The sequence below is a fragment of the Bos indicus x Bos taurus genome, chromosome 20, assembly GCF_003369695.1.
Source record: "Bos indicus x Bos taurus breed Angus x Brahman F1 hybrid chromosome 20, Bos_hybrid_MaternalHap_v2.0, whole genome shotgun sequence".
Lineage (NCBI taxonomy): Eukaryota > Metazoa > Chordata > Mammalia > Artiodactyla > Bovidae > Bos > Bos indicus x Bos taurus.
The window spans coordinates 9,479,705-9,488,119 of NC_040095.1; positions in this window are offsets into that span (position 1 = coordinate 9,479,705).

The following is an 8,415-nucleotide window of genomic DNA, read 5'->3' on the forward strand; positions in this document are numbered from 1 at the left end:
CAGGCCCTGTTCTGTGTTTGTGTCGATGGCTGCCACCCAAGGCCTGGGAGCCTATGACATAAAGATGGAGACACTTTTGTTGGCATTAGCACAGCTCAGCCATCCTGTGCTTAGAAGCGGGACAGAAGCACACCGTGGGACTAGCCCTGTAGTTTCAACAACTCCATCAGACCTCATCTAATTGTACTGGTTCTGCTTAAGAGAAACACCAGATTTGGACTGTCTCCCTTTCTGCAGGGCGTCTGACCTCTCAGCTGCTATAGAACCAGTTCTGTAGCTCAGAACCTCTACGTTCCTCTTCATAAGTGGTCTGTGCGCCACCTTCCCTCCCATAATGCTGCCACCATACCATGACGGCCTGTCAGCAGCCCAGGAACCACATCTGCCTCGTGTGTTATTGTAACCCAGGGCCCAGTACCGAGTATGGCATGTGAAAATGCTCAATAAATATTTGGTGAATAAATGGATGGGTGAACTGACAGATGAATGCTGTCACACCTCCTGGACAAGTCCCAACAAATGCATTCTCTAAGCTTCCCTCCAGGTTGCCAGCAGCTCTACACTGTGTTCATACGTGGTCTCCTTGGAGGAGGCTGGAACCAGCCAGACCGTCCACACTGGCCTCTCATCACTTGGGCTGGGTCTCTGCAAGCGCAAAGAGCCCTGAGCCTGTCACTTCTACCCAGGCTCAGAAACTCTGCATGGTAGCTCCCAGTGAAACGAAACAAAACTGAGGGCTTTGTAACCATGCAAGCAATAAGCTGACTGACTAATGACTTAAAATTTACTAGACACATACCCCAGCACTGCCATCTAAGCCCTCATGGTTGTTCCTTTTAATTACCACAGGTGGTTACGATGGGGAGGTCCCTCAGTTGGCATGAGGCGAAGGAACCCAAGAAAATTCATATCCTAGTCTTTATTCTGTGACCCTAGTCACCACTGGGATCTACTCTTATCGTGTGTTCCTGAATTTTTATTGCATCCTGGACACTGGTGTCTCTTCTCTAGTGTTCATTTCGCAACCAAGATTTCATTTTGAACATGATTAGAATGTGATGGAATCTCCAGCTGTCATCACACGCAACAGCAGTACCCAAGAACCTCTCATCAGCAATACCCTTTATTTCCATGAGTGACCCTTGGGTACTTAGGCCTGACATTGGCAGCTCACTAATTAATTTTGTCAGTCAAATACTCACTCCTATGTTAGATTCTTTGCATTTATAATTCAGAAATTTCCCTGGTGGCTCAGTTGGTAAAGAGTCTGCCTGCAATGAGGGAGACCTGGGTTTGATCCCTGGGTTGGGGAGATCCCCTGGAGAAGGAAATGGCAACCCATTCCAGTGTTCTTGCCTGGAGAATTCCATGGACAGAGGAGCCTGATGGGCTACAGTTCATGGGGTCACAAAGAGTCAGATAACTGAGTGACTCACTTTCAAGTTAAGTATATATATGAAATGACAAAACAATAACACCAATAAAAATAGCCAGTACCATGTAGAACTTACTATGTGCCAGATACTGTTTTCAGTGTTTTGTGTACTAACTCATTTGCATCCGATAACAGTCCTCAGTGATAGGTATGATTATAATCATTCCCATTTACAAATGAGCAAACCCAAGTACAAGGAGGTAAATAACTTGCTGAACACATCTATTATGAGGCAGAGTCGGGATATAAACGCAGACTGTCTTAGTCTGAGCCCAAGCTGAAAACGCTGCACCTCCAACACTTACCTAAGAAATAAGCATCCCCATAAAAAGTGAAAGTGAAGTTGCTCAGTCCTGTCTGACGCGACCCCATGGACTGTAGCCTACCAGGTTCCACCATCCATGGGATTTTCCAGGCAAGAATTCTGGAGTGGGTTGCCATTTCCTTCTCCAGGAGATCTTCCCTGGTGGCTCAGATGGTAAAGCATTTGCCTGCAATGTGGGAGACCTGGGTTTGATCCCTGGGTTGGGAAGATCCCCTGGAGAAGGAAATGGCAACCCACTCTAGTATTCTTGCCTGGAGAATCCCATAGACAGAGGACCCTGATAGGCTACAGTCCATGGGGTTGCAAAGAGTCGGACACGACTGAGCGACCTCACTTTCACTTTCACTTTTCTCCCGCATTGTAGGCTGACACTTTACCATCTGAGCCACGAGGGAAGTCATCCCCATAGAGCCTCACTCTTAAATTCAATGGCTGTAATCTACATATGTTCTCATTACCCACCTAGGCCCCTCCCCACCATCTCAAGCTTATCAGTTAACACTGATACTAATATTTATGGAGCACTCATTGTCAGGCAGTGTGGCAAATAGTTTTACACTCAGTACCTCATTTGATTTTCACAGTTACTTTTAAATATACATGCTACTATCGTCCCTCATTTTGTGGAACAGGAGACTGAAGCCAGGCGAGGTGAAGTACCTTCCCCAACGTCTCCCACCTGAGCCAGTAGCTGCGCCAGGATTCCAGCCAGGTCTGAGCAGCCCTGAGATCAATATCCTGTGTTTTCCATGGAGGCTTTCTGAACCACACCCTCAGCACCTATTGCTGGTGCTGACAATCTTGACAATCATGGCCTCCAAGACAGTCTTCCCTTTCACACCTCTCTACTAGTTCTATTTCTTTGCAGCCCACTGAGGTCTTTTTCCACCCAGATCTCTGATCTCCAGCCCTATTCACCACACCCAGCGTGTGAGTGACTGGAAGACGAATCCCACTATCTTATTTTCATTTCTTTTGCAGTCCCTCCCTGGACACTAGAGACACAGCATACCCACAACACGTGCACTGACTTGCTTACTTGGCCATGTCACTTGTCACAACCAGAGAAGGCCAACTTGTCAGGGATGCCCCTCGCGACCTCACTGTGGTCCTTTCTTCTCGTTAGCTTTTCCTCCCTTGGCTTGACATTTGGGTTTACCGTTGTTTGGGATAAATGTCCCCCTCCCCTGTGGCCTGTACAACTCCACTTTATAGGGTCAGCGGGCTCTAATCAAGGCACTGGCCATCACCCCATACCTGGAGACTTTACTGAAAGCATTTAGAATTCTCTCCAGATGTAGACCAAGCATAGTGGTCAGAGCAGCTCTTCTTCAAGAAGGAAAGTCCCAGAGGAAATCAGCTCTAAGCTCCAGATAAGGAGAAGAGAAGAAAGCCAAGTTCGATCACCAGTCCCCACTAAAAACTACAGAAGCAATCAACCAACACACTCCCCAACCAGATGGTGAGAGCACAGTATCCACACGAGACCCCTTCCCTTGGAGGGAGCATTTCCCAACATCCCCAAACAACCTGCTTTAGAAACCTTCATATTGCAAATGTCCCAGGCTAGACACACAGCTGAGGTTCAAACACATCCATGTAAACGAGGCGGATCTCCTTCCGCTGATGCCGTCATTACTATGCACAAAGCATATGTAAGAGCCAAGCTACCTTTACACTGGACCTCCATCCTCAGCAGTTCATTTAGCCAACATGATAAACTTGCCAAGTCTCTTAGCCTTGTGCTTCCATTCTGGGGCACAACCCATCATCTCCCTGCAAAGCAACCTTTCAATTGATCCATGGTTTATATTGCCTGTTTAGGGATATATTTCTGCTATTTTTATAGAATACTCTCAGTCAAGTATTATTATTGACTGGATTATTCTTAGTGACATACAATAAAAATAAAGTCACAGTCCCTGTCCTTCCTCATGACGTCTATCTGATATAGATTTTGCAGATGAATGAAGTGCATTGACTGATATTCTAGGTGCCCTGTGTATGTCATTAGGCTGAGGACTGGAATGTCCAGAGCATTTACAAGAGGAATCATTACCCCAGCACTGCCTACTTATATTATATAAATAAATATTTGCCCATAATATGGCAGATTTATGAGCTGCATTTAATACTGTAATGAAAAAATCTATCACTGTGTGTGAGAGCGAGAGAAAGGAGAAGAGTTAAGGTTGCCATGGGAGCCTTTGGCACTTCAGAACCTTTATGATTACGAACAATAATTAGCAGTAATGCTTTACGGTGGCGAAGCACCTCATGGGCTCCTGATAATTGTAAAGTGTTTGGCAATTAATTCACCCTCCCTGAGATTCAGGTTGATGTAATTAACCCCACAAGGAGAAGCAGCCTCGGGGAAGCAGAGTCACGTGGGGAGAGTCACCCCTCATTGCAGTGGCACAAACAAAGGGGCCTCCCCAGCCCTTGCCCACACCCGCTCCATCACATATCTCTGCCACAGACCCCTTCCTGGCCAGAGGTACTTTGCTCATGGCTGGGTTGGGTCCATGGGAATGCTTGCCTGCACTGTGGAGAGGCGGGTAGGATCAAAGCCCAGGCGTCAGTCAGGGTTTCATTTCCCTGGGCGTGGACAGGCAGCCCTGCACAGCTGTGGCAAGAGGAATGCAGAAAGCCACCTGGGGTAAAGGAAGCTGGAGATATGCTGCTTTGCTGTGATCAGCTAAATCTTCACGAAATCAGTACTCCTCTCTTTCCCAAGCAGCTGCAACCTGGTATAGGTCTTTAGTCAGCCAACTTCTCTATTTATTGTTTCATGACACAAACTTGCTGTTAGACACTGACAGGAAGCTGGAGAGAGTGGGTTGTCTTAAAACAAGGTGTTACTGACATTATATGAAGTGAAATGAAGTGCAAGTCGCTCAGTCGTGTCTGACTCTTTGCAACCCCGTGAACTGTAGCCCATCAGGCTCCTCCATGCATGGAATTCTCCAGGCAAGAATACTGGAGTGGGTAGCCATTCCCTTCTCCAGGGGAATCTTCCATACCCAGGGATAGAACCCGAGTCTTCCACATTGCAGGCAGATACATTTTCCCCATATGGCAGGGAAGCCATATGGATATCAGTTCAGTTCAGTTCAGTCGCTCAGTCGTGTCCGACTCTTTGTGACTCCATGAATCACAGCATACAAGGCTTCCCTGTCCATCACCAACTCCGAGTTCACCCAAACCCATGTCCATCAAGTTGGTGATGCCATCCAACCATCTTATCCTCTGTCTTCCCCGTCTCCTCCTGCCCTCAATCTTTCCCAGCATCAGGGTCTTTTCCAATGAGTCAGCTCTTCAAATCAGGTGGCCAAAGTATTGGAGTTTCAGCCTCAACATCAGTCCTTCCGATGAACACCCAGGACTGATCTCCTTTAGGATGGACTGATTGAATCTCCTTGCAGTCCAAGGGACTCTCAAGAGTCTTCTCCAACACCACAGTTCAAAAGCATCAATTCTCCAGTGCTCAGCTTTCTTCACAGTCCAACTCTCACATCCATATGTGACCATTGGAAAAACCATAGCCTTGACTAGACTGACCTTTGTTGGCAAAGTAATGTCTCTGCTTTTGAATATGCTCTCTAGGTTGGTCATAACTTTCCTTCCAAGGAGTAAGCGTCTTTTAATTTCATGGCTGCAATCACGATCTGCAGTGATTTTGGACCCCAGAAAAATAAAGTCTGACACTGTTTCCACTGTTTCCCCATCTATTTGCCATGAAGTGATGGGACCAGATGCCATGATCTTAGTTTTCTGAGCTTTAAGCCAACTTTTTCACTCTCCTCTTTCACTTTCATCAAGAGGCTCTTTAGTTCTTCTTCACTTTCTGCCATAAGGGTGGTGTCATCTGCATATCTGAGGTTATTGATATTTCTCCCAGCAATCTTGATTCCAGCTTGTGCTTCTTCCAGCCCAGCGTTTCTCATGATGTACTCTGCATATAAGTTAAATAAGCAGGGTGATAATATACAGCCTTGATGTACGCCTTTTCCTATTTGGAACCAGTCTGTTGTTCCATGTCCAGTTCTAACTGTTGCTTCCTGACCTGCATACAGGTTTCTCAAGAGGCAGGTCAAGTGGTCTGGTATTCCCATCTCTTTCAGAATTTTCCACAGCTTATTGTGATCCACACAGTCAAAGGCTTTGGCATAGTCAATAAAGCAGAAATAGATGTTTTTATGGAACTCTCTTGCTTTTTTGATGATCCAGTGGATGTTGGCAATTGGATCTCTGGTTCCTCTGCCTTTTCTAAAACCAGCTTGAACATCAGGAAGTTCACAGTTCACATACTGCTGAAGTCTGGCTTGGAGAATTTTGAGCATTACTTTACTAGTGTGTGAGATGAGTGCAATTGTGCAGTAGTTTGAACATTCTTTGGCATTGCCTTTCTTTGGGATTGGGATGAAAACTGACCTTTTCCAGTCCTGCGGCCACTGCTGAGTTTTCCAAATTTGCTGGCTTATTGAGTGCAGCACTTCCACAGCGTCACCTTTCAGGCATATATGTATATGTCTATTTGTTGATGTTCAGTCACTAAGTCCTGTGTGACTCACTTGCGACCCTGGACTGCAGTCTTGTGACCCCATGGACTGCAGCCCACGAGGCTCCTCTGTCAGTGTATAGTATACTATAGTATAGTATATGTCTCTATACTATGTAAAGACATCTATGTCATTATATCACATTGTTTTATGTATATTGTATAAATATATTACATATATATGTGTATGTGGATATATCAGGTAAATCCCTAAAATAAGTGAGTCGTATGCTTTGGCTTTATATCAACCAAACCTAGCTCTCCATTTTCTCCAAGAAAAATGGCTTATAACTCTGGAAAATATCACCCAACATCCCCTTTTGTTTCAACTTGAGTTTCCATAGGCTAGCTGAAACATTTCATTTTCTTGGTTGAAAGCTACTACCTTTTGTATCCGAAAGATTCCAGTGAGGAAAGGTGTTGGATTACTGCCACTGACAGATGCCACCCCATTTCCCAATCTCTGTCTGACCCCCCAGCCCCCCACCTCACACATTCCGGAGAAGGTTTGGTAAAGGATCACTGCCTGACTCAAGACGTGAGGGCCACAGATACACAAAGCTGGCATGGAGGACCCTCTCTGCCAGCGCTGTGCTGAGTGGGAAGATGACGTGAGCACGTTCCCTCAATGCTGTGGTCCTGTTAATACCTGCTCCCAAGAATAATACCTGATCTCATTAGAGGCCACAGCTGCACTGCCATTTGAGCCAGGGATACAGAGAAGAGATGAGGTAAGCCACATCTTTTACTTCACTCCAAGGAAGAATCTGCACAGCACAAGGCCTCTAGCATTTTTGACAGAATGTTTTGTACCAGAAAAGCTAATTTGCTGTGATTTAGTTCCATTACATCTGGGAGATTTTTGCTTTATATTTATTTGGAGGCCAGTTTGGAGTCCTCTTTGGTGATTTTCCTCTATGCACCCAAGGAATTCTCTGAAACTTCTACCATGAATAACAAAACCCAAATGCAATGAGTAATACCTCTTGAGTAATACTAATACCTATTACAATGAGTAATAGGCTTTCCTGGTGGCTCAGAGGGTAAAGCGTCTGCCTGCAATGCGGGAGACGGGGGTTTGATCCCTGGGTTGGGAAGATCCCCTGGAGAAGGAAATGGCACCCCACTCCAGTACTCTTGCCTGGAAAATCCCATAGACTGAGAAGCCTGGTAGGCTACAGTCCATGGGGTCGCAGAGTTGGACACGAATGAGCGACTTCACTTCACTTCACTTCAATACCTCTTGGGTTCTAGGAAAAAGAAGTGCTCGTGTGACATGAGAAGAGAGGGTCCTGAGTCATTTGCAAGTCCCCTGGCCAGGAATTCAGAGGGTGGGAAGGGGAAATGGAGGCCCAGGTGTGGGGCTGGGGTCTGGGAGAGAGGTGGGTGGGGTCATTCACATTCCACCTTCCACACTTCTCTCCTGTCTGGGACACTTACAAGTTTCTTTGTGTTGGCAAGAACAAATGTTGGTTATTTAGGATTCCTACTGCTTCTGAAGCAGCCAGGGGTACATTATTTGCTGAACTGGTGATGACAGGGAAGATGCAAGCTGCAGGAACAGGGCCGGAGCCAAGCAACAGATCAGACGGGAAGACACAGAGACGTCGTCTGGGAAGGTCTGAGAGGTAGACTAGGGGAGAATTAGAGGCTTCGTGGGGCAGGATCAGGGACAGAAGTGGAGCCTGTGGCTGAAGGCTGAGAAGTAAGACTTGAGGAAAGCAAAACCCAAATGAGGTTTCCTTCTTTCCCTCCCTCCAGCTCTCCCCCCTACCTCCCTCCTTTCCTCTCTTTCTCATGAAATTCTCTGTTCTAGGCAATATAACCCCACTATAGACCATGATGGACATGAGTTTAAGTAAGCTCCGGGAGTTGGTGATGGACAGAGAAGCCTGGCGTGCTGCCGTCCATGTGGTCGCAGAGTCGGACACGACCGAGCGACTGAACTGAAGTGATAGACCAAGTAAAGTCCACAGTTCTCACTAATGTCTCTTGGAGAGGGTTTCCTATTTAAGTGTTGCAGGAAAATGCTAAATCCTGCTTGGGGGTGACGTGAGGGAAAACTAGGAGACAGCTACATACATACCCACTGGG